Below are 12,128 nucleotides of genomic sequence, written 5' to 3'. Positions count from 1 at the left end.
AATCACACTGCCACAAGCAAGTTTCCAATGTAATCAAACGGATGCATAATTCACAGGACTGCATTAGGAACAACGTTTTGAGATCATCCACTTTTAAAGTATAATTTATCTGCCACTGTTACAATAGGAACATGTAACCGTGTAAACATGCAAATCATTTCAGGCATTTCTGACACAGCGCAATATTTTCAACTAAGGTAGAAGAGGAATTATCTTCAGAATAGTCATGTAGAAGTTCAGCAAATGTTGATTTGTTTTTTTTAACAGAAGGGCCACCGCACGTTCTGGGGAAAAAGCTGGTAGAGAATGCCAGGAAGGGACTGGGGCAAGAAAGTTGTCCCAGGAGGGTGTTGACACGTCATCTCGGAAGATAGCATGGGAACTCATCTGGTTACACACAGTAATACAGTCAAGGGAAAAACATTCCACGGAAGATGTAAAAATGACCCACGGTTTTTTCTGGGGTTAACCGATGTAGTTGCATCAGGGCAACTGAGAAGCACCTGACACTAAAAACTGACCCAGTGCACTGCGTAAGCATAGTTCAAAGAGAAGGTGTTCAAGAAATCATAATAAAAAAGGAGAATAAAACTAAACAGACCTTTTCATCCAGCAGCCGTAAAACTAGAAGGCAGAAAATGATTTTAAATCGCTTAAGCTTGTTGCATCAACAAACCATATCAGAAAGTTACAAAATATGTGTCTCGTGGTAACCATTCCTATGCAACACACTGCAAGATAATAAAGCGCTTGCATCAAAGTCGAGTTGAACCCACATAATGGCTCACCCTGGGAGAGTCGGGCACCGGCGGTGTGAGGAGGAGGGAGCAAAGACACTAGAAAGTGGAACCGCGTATGGGCACCGCAGTGGACAAGCAGGAATCCAGGAGGACTTGGAGCACTGGTTAGTTAGGAAAGCAGGCAAAAAGACATCTTGACTAATTAAAAGTATCACCCAGAAGATGGAGGGCTTGCCATTATTTTAGTGATTGTCAAGCACAGTCAGGAGCTCCCTGTGCTCATCAGGCACTAAGCGCAGCCTAGAATGGACATGTAAAACTGAGGACGAAAGCCAGTTAAAACTACAGAGGTCTGGACAGCAAAATGAGACCATTTTAGCAATAACTAAATGAGGACCTGTTTGAAATTCCACTTTCCTCCCGGCCGCCCGAGCACTTGCAGAGCTACATGGACTGGAAACTTGATGAGCTTGGAAAATACTCACAGGCTTTCAAGTAACTTCAGAGAAAGGATTCAGGTGTTCAGAAAAAGAACCCCGACTTTCAGTAAGACACAATTAAAGTTGTATCCTAAACAAAACAAAGCACCATTTTCTAATGCTGAATAAATACAGGGTATTATAAAATTGTTCCTACTACTAATTTCATATTTAGACGGCGCAGAATAAGGCGTCAGGAGAACTTTATGGGACTCACATTCTTACCTTGGGACTCTTACTCGTATTCAGTCCCACTTACTGAAATTATCTTCATATCTACTATATGCAGGTGTAAAATAAATAAACAAATAAATAAAAATCTGCTTGTCCTAGATAGTGCAAAGGTTTTTAAGTACATTTGGCTGGGCTCCCATAGACCTCAGGAGGAGGGAGAGTTCACTAGTGCCTGCGGTTTGTTCCCAGCCACAGAAGAAACCTGTGTTGTCTAAGAAATTTTCGAATGTTATTACTGCAAACGTAAGCTTTGAAAAAAATGTTAAAACATTACTGTGCATCAGAGCAGACTTGATAAATTTCAAAAGATGCTCTTTTGCATTTTTGCAGATGTCCAAATGCACAGCTTTAAGATGAAAACTCGGTATTTACTGTAAACAAATTGAGAAGAAACAATTTTTTTCCTCTTTGCATTAAAGGTGGTTCTTATAAAAATGGAAGTTAATTCCTGATAGCAAGCTGGCCAATTGAATTTAAATTTCCAGAATTCTTCTATTAATAGCGTTTAAATCTCTCTCTCTGTAGAGATTCAAATATTTGTTCTGTAATACCCCTGTAAATACATAAATTCCTCAACATCTCAGCTGTCTTATTCCTTCCAATAACTCTGTGCCTGAAAACAAGTCAGGGAGTTTAAAACGCAACCAACCAACGTAAACAGCCCCAAACCCAAACCAAAGGAAAAACCGTAACACCTCAGAAGAACAGAGCTAAGGCACTTCCCTTCCGCTAGCACGAAATCCAACGGGCTTATTTACGAGGGGCTCCAGGGCCGAGCGTGAATCGGATTTTGGCAGCAACCACAACTGCAATGGAACTGGTACTCTGGAGAAACTAAATATTTTGCATTTACAGTCTCTTTGCTCTTCTTTAACCTTTCAAGGGGCTTAAAAAAAAAACAACCAACCAAGATAATTTCTAATCTGCATATCGCATGGCATCAAAATAGCACATCTCCAAAGCCGAGAAAACATATGCTGCCAGCGAAGAACAAAATCTTCTCTTTGATTCTAATACCTGTGATAGTAGCATGATAATAACTACGTGTGACAACTTCTCCCTACTCTCAAAATAATGATGGCTCTCTAGAACTCAACATCTGTGTTCCCAGATGTTACTGTCAACCACGTAAGCAGAAGCGCTGCAGAAACCTGGCCTGCCTCCAGAGCTTTTGTCTCAATACCTCAGCAGATGCAGGTGGTTTTCGGTAGTCCAATATTTGGAGCACCAAGCCATGCAAATCCACTTATGTAAACAGGGAAACAGCATCAGCAAACAATGCATCATACCCAAACAGGTTCAACGCAGTCTGGGACTGACATTTCTGCCAGCCTACGGAGAGCACAGATCCGTTTTAGCACGTCTGAGACACACACAGAGGAAAAAAAAATGTAATGTCATGACATGTTTCTGAAAACCCATTTCCATTAAGTCGTTTTAACTTCAACACTCGCTTTCATACATAGACATAACATGGGCCAGCTGGATGACGCATGAGCTGTTAAGAAACAGGCATGTGCAGCAGAAATTTAAAATATTCTATCAAAACCATAAATCACTCACTCTTAAGACATAACTTGTAACTCAGCACCAAACTCCTTGCCTGAATAGGATGATTTAGACACAGCACAGCTTTTATGGAAGAATGTTTCCTCTATCTATATACCTCTAAACTGCTGCAATCTGAAATCAAATTATCTTCAACAGGGAAGCAATCCAAACTCTAGCTGAACTTTCTAAGTGAAAATAAACACATTTAAAATGGAATTAACTGTAGCCAAAGGGTAGCAATCTTTCAAAAACGTGCCTGGAGCACTTCTGATGCCGCACCTTTTTGATGCCGCGCTCCTTAATTATTAAAACAACAGGTATAACGCAAAACCAAATTAGAAGAACAAGTCTCTGTCAACAACTCCTTCACCGTTTTGTTCCCACAGCCAGCCAGAGATGAGCCTGCCCTGTCCTATTTGGCCGTGCTTTCCTTTGTTTCTCAGGCTGCCCCGAGCCCAGGAGAGGCACGGAGCATTTTGGAGGGCAACCCCGGCTGCTGCAGCATCTCTCCGGTCCCGGCACTGCTCTCCTGCCATCTAAGAGGCAGATACCTGGTTGACAGGTCCAGCTCCCCTCCCCCTCCTCAGGAAGGCACTGTGGATCCCCAGGGGTGCAGGAGCATTGCGGGAACCTCCCGACTAACACCACTGCCAGGCAACCAGCAGGACGTTGCTACAGATACAGAAGGGCTTTCCCTAACAGTCGCCCCAAAGCATTTTACACCATCAGCAAACGAGGCCTAACGTGCTTATGCCATTTACTTATAAATTAAGTAGGTGTGTGGGAGAGGCTTAACTTAGATGTGAAATACCAACCAGAAGATCATCCGTCCCTTAAATCTTTGCAGAGCTGTGCAGCTGGAGAGGTAAAGTAAAGCAGGTTTCGCAGCCAAAGAGTGCACCCAGTATCTGATGCGCAGACACGACTCTCTAAAGGGTAGTGAATGGGTATCGCCCCAAGTGTTCAGATACATAATTACGTCAGAAATCATTAGGGCCTTTGTTACAGCAGGGCTCTAGCTCTACAATACTAAAAGTCAAGGTTTCCACTATAAAACTTCTTTCTCATGCATGTAAAAATTAGCTGTCAGGATTATTTCTAGGTTCAAATATATCTTATAAGCTCTTCACCTTCAAGCAAATTAAACTGAAGTGCCCAATCATTTTTAAATGGCATAAGTAGTAAGTTTTAGGGGGTTTGCAGTCTCTGATACCATTCTGAATATTCAGCCTTTAACTTGAACTTCAACAATTAGGTTTTCATTAGCAGCAGTAGCTTCACCCTTCCTCCAATTCCGTGCTTCAAATTTTCTCATTTTACACTCATACCCCATGGCTAAGCGTGCGTTCAAAATGTAAGTAGCATAAGCTATGCGTGCAGGCATTGCTTTTAGGAAAACAACGGCAGGGTTACTACTGGTATTGGCATTTGAGAGGCTCAAAACGGAGGAATTTGAGTTCAAGACTCCAGACCACTGGCCACTGTTTATACAGCCAGTAACAGCACCACCACCCCAAAGAGTTTCCAGCCCACATACCTGACAAACCAGATTTTTAAAAGCCATACTTTCGTGGTCTTAGTTATTTTGGTCCTTCTATGCATAGAAATATATTTTTTTTAAGTTTTCAAAAAAGAAGTCCATACAGATGGTACAAGTAACCAAATTTGATCTTCCTGGGACTTGCCTCAAAATTATGTATAGCCATAGCTAATTTTTCATTTTTTTAAGTAAAAAAAAATATGAAAAATCCTAGTGTGTTACTCCATATTGCTCAGGTGTGCCGAGACACGCTAGACATCTCAACTAATAAATAGAAAATAACAAAATGCTCACAGTGTTAACCACAAATAATTAAAATTTAAAAGACACTGAACACAGCTACATGACTGTGAATTCAGAACTCTGAGAGGTTCAGGAAAATGGGTGCATACCAGGAAAACTGCAATTGGAATCAAGAACAAATGTTTAAACCTACTTTGAAAGAGGACGAAGTTAGGTTCACGCTGCTTAGCTATATATTTAGACCATCTCAAAGGTAACTGCGAACTAAGGGGAGCGGCTTTCACTGTCCCTACCTTTCAGTGACAAAACCAAGGGAAAAGATTTCAGAAGCGCTTAAAAAGAATAACATTTGCCTTAGTTCATCACGTGTCTTTCTACTCCTCTCAGAACCACAGCTCCATTTCCATGATCTTCAGTGTAGTGCTTAAAATGATACTTATAATTCATTTCAATTCAGAATTCATCTTTATTATGTTTTTTAAGTTCTTTCTATCCCTACCTGTTACCATAATAATTTAAAACCCAGCCACAGCTGTATTTTACTTAGCCGACTACCCCCTTCTGCTCAAATCTGATGATATAAGGAGGTGAGAAAAATACTACATGATATTCAGGGAAAAAGGAATTTAAAGTAAAATACTTGATTATTTCATTAAAGAAGGGTCCAAACAGCATGAATGCACATGGTTCTGATTCCCAGCGCACAGTAACGCTCATGTAACAATTTATGTCTGTCTTGTGTGTCTTCTTTTATTTTTAAGGACAAAACAACTAAAGGTAATTAACCGGATGAAATCAATACATTACCACAGAATGCACATTCCGAAAGAAACGCAAGTGAAATACCATCAAGGAGCCTTTCTTGTCTTCACCCAATCTTTGTTTTCCCTAAATAGTTAAGCCTCCCCTGAAAATTCTAACTTTCAACTCTAGAGGTAACTATATTTTGTGAAGCTGTACTTTCACACTTCCATGTATTCAAGGGCTGGTAAGATACAATATTGACAGTACGTCTGAAATTCTCCTGGTAAACAGGGAAAAACAACCGACAACTTGGTTACATTGCCTTCAGGATCGAATAAGGACTCCTCCACAGAGCTTTCCTCCACTACATACAATCAGAGCCATGTAATAACCCGTAAGCAAATAGTCACTGCAATTTTCCATATCTAGTGGACATGGTCTCTCTCAAAGGTAGTGCTCAAATAATACTGTAAGTAAAAATAATTTAATTTTACTATGTATTCTCCAATATTCCCAGGGCGGTTTAGACACTGTCTCAAAAATACGGTAACAGATATCGATTATCTCCCTTTCAGCTCTAAGAATAATAATAATAATGAACAGATCCCGAATACATTCTAACGTTTCCCGGATTTGAAACATCAGCGGGGGCAAAGAAAAATCAGAGTTTTCTGGCAAACTTTAATAGCATTCCCAATTGAAAGAGAAGCTAATACGCTGTTTGCGATACAAAAAAAAAAAAGCATAAAGACGCAGCTTCGAGCTGGAGGTGAATCTGGAAAAGGACACTAATTTTCCATTGCGCTCAGGTCATCCATTGAAAGGATTACAGACAGACAGTACTATGATATGCTGCTGTTGCTTCTGGAATAGCTGCCCTGTCACTAAGGTCATACTTTTAAAGTTCCCTTTTTACTGGTTTTATGAGGCACTGTTTACATGCCGTACCAGTCTGGCGTAAGAAACAAGGAAACTATTTGTGTACGACTACACTAAGCCTTACGACAATTATTACCTTCCCTCTCTGGGTAAAATTGCGCTCTCCTCATTCTAGAAAAAGTAATGAATTTTCCTTTGGGGTTAAATATTTTGAATTACTGGTGGAATATCGCCATTCTCATCCCAAAGTCACTCTCCATGAGCGGCATGACGGCACGTAACAAATACCTAAGATTCATCTTTAGATAAATCTGTTTTCTATCTCTGCTGATCTATGAGTCACATAATGTAATGCCGCCAGCAACCAGTGTTTAACATACAATAAATAAGAGGTGTTAAAATGTCTTTATGCACCAAAAGATCCAGTACATAATGTAATCTTAAAGTTAATTCTTTTTTGGGTCGACTGGATTATTCAGAAAATGCATTTCAAACGCAAACGTCCTGAATTCTGTGGAGGATAAAATAATTTGAGTAAGCGCGTAAAGAAATTTATCATCCGATGTTGAAAGGTGCTGCAGAAACGTCAGCTGCTCCTCGCTGAGATGAGGCAAACAGGACCGGATCTCAAGGGGGGGCAGCTGCTTTGGAGAAACCAAACATCCGTGAGCGAAGACGGCTCAGATGAAGCCCCTCAGAAGGTGGAAGACACGGGTGGCATCACGCCCTTTGCTGGGAGGAACGTGCCCAGCTCAGCCGGGACATCCTGGAAGGACCCAGGGATTTCTCTGAGGCGCTCTGGGAAAGGTAAGCGAGGAAAGGCAGCCGAGCGGCAAGGCATTTAACACTCTCTACATACAATTCTGCAAGTCCCGTGAGAAAAATTTTGGCGCCTGCCGAAAATAACCTGGGACACCCCTCCAGGACACCACAGGGCTTCTCAGGCGGGCCCCCACGGCCTCCTCAGCAAGGCAGGAATGTCCCTGAAGAGTTTCCCTACTTACCCTAATTTGGTACGGGCTAATTTGATCCTTAATGTCAGTCTTAATTATCTCAACCAAGCGGAAGGCATCCAATCGTACTGCCAGCATTTCATCCTGGGTATGACTCACCCCGATCCAATTAACTGTTTCCCAAACAGTGAGACCTTTTTAACTTCTAGACTTACTAAGTCAGGAGAAAATGAAAGAGACGGAAAAGAGGCCTAAACTTCTGCAAGCCCTGCTCTTCCCGGGGAGCCGCCGAACACTGCAGCCACTGCAACCTGTGTATAATGCCCACGGCGGCAAGGCTGGCTGACCTGTAGAAAGAGAGTTAGATTAATGCAGCCAGGACGTGCCGAAAGCATGTGAAACCAATTGCCAAAACCGTAAGACTAAAAGAGGAGTTAATTTATTTAGCTTTGTATCTCTAAAATAATATGAAATTATTCTTGTTTTAAGAGTGGTGCTAAAACAAAAGAAAGCTCTGCCGGTGGAGAGCTGCAAACCCCAGATACTGCTCAACCACCTCGCCGTGCCTCAAACGGCTCCGCGCGCCTTCCAGCAGCCCCACGACCGCACCCGGCTCCGCCTCGGCTCCTGCGACCGCCAGAGCCCAAATTCCCTGTTCCAGTTGGGTTTATTAATCAAAGCAGAATATTAGTATCAAACCCTCTCAGGCATCCTAGCTAAAACCGCTCAATAACGAAGGAATAGAAGTGGTAATTCCAAAAATTTAGGAGTATAATACCAGCATCCTCTACCAGATGAAAATATCACTGCCTTTTTTTAGAAGCCAATGGATGAAGAACTGCAGAATCCAACCTCACCTGCCCACAGGCAACAAGAAGCAGAGGCCATCGGCGCAGGCTGGAGCCTCTGAAGCGTATTTTAAAAGCCGCTTTCCTCCCTGCCAGAAACCCATGCGACGGCAGCGGGAGCAGGGCCACGCCGCCACCAGGACCATCGACCGAGCGCCATCTTTTCCATCTGGTTTTAAGACTTTTGCTACTTTACTTGACCCATAATGTAACAGGACTGGGCACAGGCTGCGTTAGCGCAGTCACTTTCGTTTAAAAGAGTTTTTACACGTGCTGCAGAACACAGGCAGAAACCATCTCATGCGCCTGCCGCTGCCACCTGCTGCCCCGGGCGCTCGGAGGCACCGACACCAAGCCGTGCGGGCTACACGCCAGCGGTCAGGTCATAGATGCCAACTGGACATTTAAACTGTGGTCAAAAATTCAGTTAACTTTCTTGGGATTTTGGGGGTTGGGTTGGTTTGGGTTTTGTTTTGGGTTTGTTATTTTTTGTTTGTTGGTGGTTTTTGTGTTTGGTTTTTTTTTCTGTTGTGGTGTTGTTTTTTTTTTTAAATTCTACTAAAAAAATCCCCATTCCTTTGAGGAACTAAAAAAAAAAAAAAAGGAGGGGGGGATCCATACTCTGGGTTTGTATCTGAAAGAAGGAAATTTTTCCTTATTGCCCTCCCACTCTGATTAGGAAAAAGAAAGAACAGAGCTACTTCTGAGGAGCTCATTCCACATCCAAACTACTATTTTCAAAGTTGCACTCCAAGAACTTTCCTGTACGTGTAACAAATTCGACTGATCTCAGTATGCTTCAATGAAATCTTTGCAAAGACTGATGAAACACAGAAATTGGGGGGGGGGGGGGGGGGGGGGGGGGGAAGGAAAACTTAAGAAATAAATGACTAAATCACCCCACCTCGCCTTCTCTATGCCACGGAGACGTATCTTCCCCGGTGTTGAACGGTATGACGACAGTTTGGTTAAAGAACATCCAACACCACAACTAAGTCATAATAAAATTTGTTCCAGTCATCACCTTATCTGTGCCATATACTTTTAATTTTAATTTAATGCTTGATCTTGCAGCTGTTGGTTCTTGTTTTCCCACACCAGGCTAAGAAGCCCAGGTATCTATTTTTACATGGAAATATTTCTGCACTGTGATCGACTAACTTAATCTTTTTTTTTTAATATAATACTTATTTCAAAATGAATGCCGTAAGACCCCCAACCTATATTTATTTCTCATCAAACACTAAACAGGCAACTTTATTAGGAGCTGAGGCCCATCCTCCTGTGCAGAATCGTGTCCTGAACAACCCTCCGGGCATTATAACAGTCGCCATCACGTTTTGAGGCCTTATGAAACTTTGAGCAAAGTTTGAGGAACTATGAAACAAGAAGAACTTCTGGCCCTGGGATTAGAACAGCAATCAGGATTCAGCCACGACCCCAGGGAGAAGTGGTACTGAGCACCAGAATACCCGAGAGTTTTGAAAAGCGTAGCGTAAAGGACAGAACGCCAGCAAAATTAGAGTTAGGTATTCACATACGCACAAACCCCCATATATAAACAAACAGACAGCTATATAAATATATATATTTCCATCTATAGGAAACAGTTTATACAAAACTTTTTTCAATTTAAAAAACAAGTTTTCCAGGAGAACAAAAGGAATACCTTCACTAACTTCCATAACACAAGGTCTTGTCTATCTTTTCAGCACGTGGGCTGAATAATTTAGAAACAAAATCCCCCCGCCAGGGTCTGAGCTAGGATTCTGAGGAACTATTCAGACTTAGCTCCTTTTTGTCACGGGGTTTAATTTTCTTAAATAGTTTCTAAAAATATTAGCAAGGAAAAACAAGCATGATAATAGAGAAGAAAACCATTTGTATTTTTTAAGCCACTATTTGCACTGCGAGCAACACAGCGGCAGGTTGCATTTGCCTTGCTCTAAACCTAAAATGAATAATTCAGTTTCTTGCTTTGTTCCCTACATAGCTGACAGGGAATGGCAACTTTATTCATGACCGTATGGCCTTTTTCTAAGCTTCTCTATTTATTTAATAACGCCCATGATGGGGCCCATCACCTAGGTTGGCATTTGTTACAAATAAAAGCAGTCAATAACTATTACAAACAAACGGCCACGAAACAAGCCTCTTCCCAGAGCTACCACCTTTTGCTCGCAAATAGCACTCAGCCAGCTATTTAAATAATTAAACGGCCTCAATCTGCAGCGCATCTGCGTTGGCTCACGTAGCCTTCGACAGGAAACAGACTCCACAACCGCTGGGAACACGTTCCTGCCTCGGCCACAATCGTAACTGTAAAACATGCGAGCTCTGCTAAATCACAGCTGCCCTGTTGGAACAGAGGAAGCAATTTCCATCAAAGGCGTACTGACGTTTCCACGGCCTCCTCCTCACCCGTTTTTTAACTGTCAACCCTCCTTCCCACCATCTCCCGTCTTCACGTTCTGGAGAACTCCTGGGCTTCTCCAGGCTATAGGCTCCAGTTCGTCACTTGAGCAGAAGCAAAACGTACCATTGCAGAGAGCATCACACAAGTCCTGGGTAGCTGAGTCAAGGCAGCCTACTTCAAACCTTTGGTCTTTTGGGCAATTCTGTGTCATGCAGGAGGATTGATTACAGCACCAGCCTTCGGCTATGCCCTAACTGCCAAAGGGAAACAGCCCAAATTATTTCCTTTCTCTAGACCCAGATCTCAGGAAAAATACTACAGTTCATACAAACTCCTCTCTGAAGAGCTTTCTGAAATTTGCTGGGGAGAAGTCAGTCCTAACCACGAGTGCAATAGCGACCTTTCCCCGTCAGCCTCACAGCCCCCACTTCATTACCCAGCTGCCTAATTAATAACCCACTAAAAAACATGAGACCAACAAAAACCACAAACGTCATCTGCTCACCAAAACCGAAAGATCTGAGGACTATTACATATATCGAGCTTTTACGATTCCGACAGCACCAGTACAAGGAAGGCTCTGTGAAACTACAGAAGACAAAGAAAAATGTCACACCAGCTGACAAGATGAAAGTTGTTAAATTTTCCCCATTCTGTTAAGAAACCCATTTTCACAAGAGCTAAACAAAGACATCAAGCTGATTGAGGACCAGAGATTGCTTTGGTGGGAAATGCCAACACACACAAAATTCCCCCACCTAGGAATAAAAATCCTGTAGTTTCCAAGAAACAAGATTTCCAAACAATTGTACCTCTGAGCCATTTGAACTCTTTGGTTTGAGGGTGACATTTCAATTCACTTTTCAATTTTTATATTTTACTAAAAGAAAAAGATTATGGATCGAGAACGTTTCATCTAACTGCAATATTTCAACCTTTTCGCCCTTGAAAAAAAATATTCATAAAATAAGTGGAGTATGAGTCAGTATTTTAACTAGGACAGGAACCAGTTCATCAGGAAACCATATGTATGTTAATTTGCATCACTTACATGTGTCCAAGGGAAATATCAGCTCATACGAAGGATGAAACTTCTCCCATGTTTAAAGATTACCCATTATTGAGACTGAGGAAAATCAGACATGCATACAGACCTCCTGCATTATTGAACTTCTTTTTCAATAAGCAGTACTCGAGAAATTTTAAAAAGCCAAGCAACTTGTTTCATTTTGAAAAGCCTAACACCGTAGAAGTTTCAGTTTCACTGGGAAAAGCCCCAACTTTTCAACACATTTCATATTTGTTCCAGCGTGGCAGCTACTACACTTCAGAAACTCATCAGCTTTCAAAGAGAATAGCACTGAGAATAGAAGCCTCTTAATGCAAGACTACTGCAGAAGACTATTATTAAAATTGATTATTATTCAGACAATACCAATTTCATTAACTCTGATCGATTCCTAGCAATGCTCCTTAGCAGCCTTCGGTTACGAATGCTGCA

At 41.8% G+C, this 12,128-nt stretch overlaps 1 protein-coding gene across 10 annotated transcripts in view; it reads right to left on the bottom strand.

Annotated features, from left to right (window-relative positions):
• NAALADL2 (N-acetylated alpha-linked acidic dipeptidase like 2) overlaps window positions 1-12,128 on the bottom strand; it is a 502,547-nt gene that overhangs the window by 269,618 nt on the left and 220,801 nt on the right. The window lies entirely within an intron of this gene.

Source organism: Phalacrocorax carbo, chromosome 7 (assembly GCF_963921805.1).
Source record: "Phalacrocorax carbo chromosome 7, bPhaCar2.1, whole genome shotgun sequence".
Classification (NCBI taxonomy): domain Eukaryota; kingdom Metazoa; phylum Chordata; class Aves; order Suliformes; family Phalacrocoracidae; genus Phalacrocorax; species Phalacrocorax carbo.
Note: the sequence above shows the minus strand (reverse complement) of the source record. Positions and strands in the feature narration are given on the sequence as shown.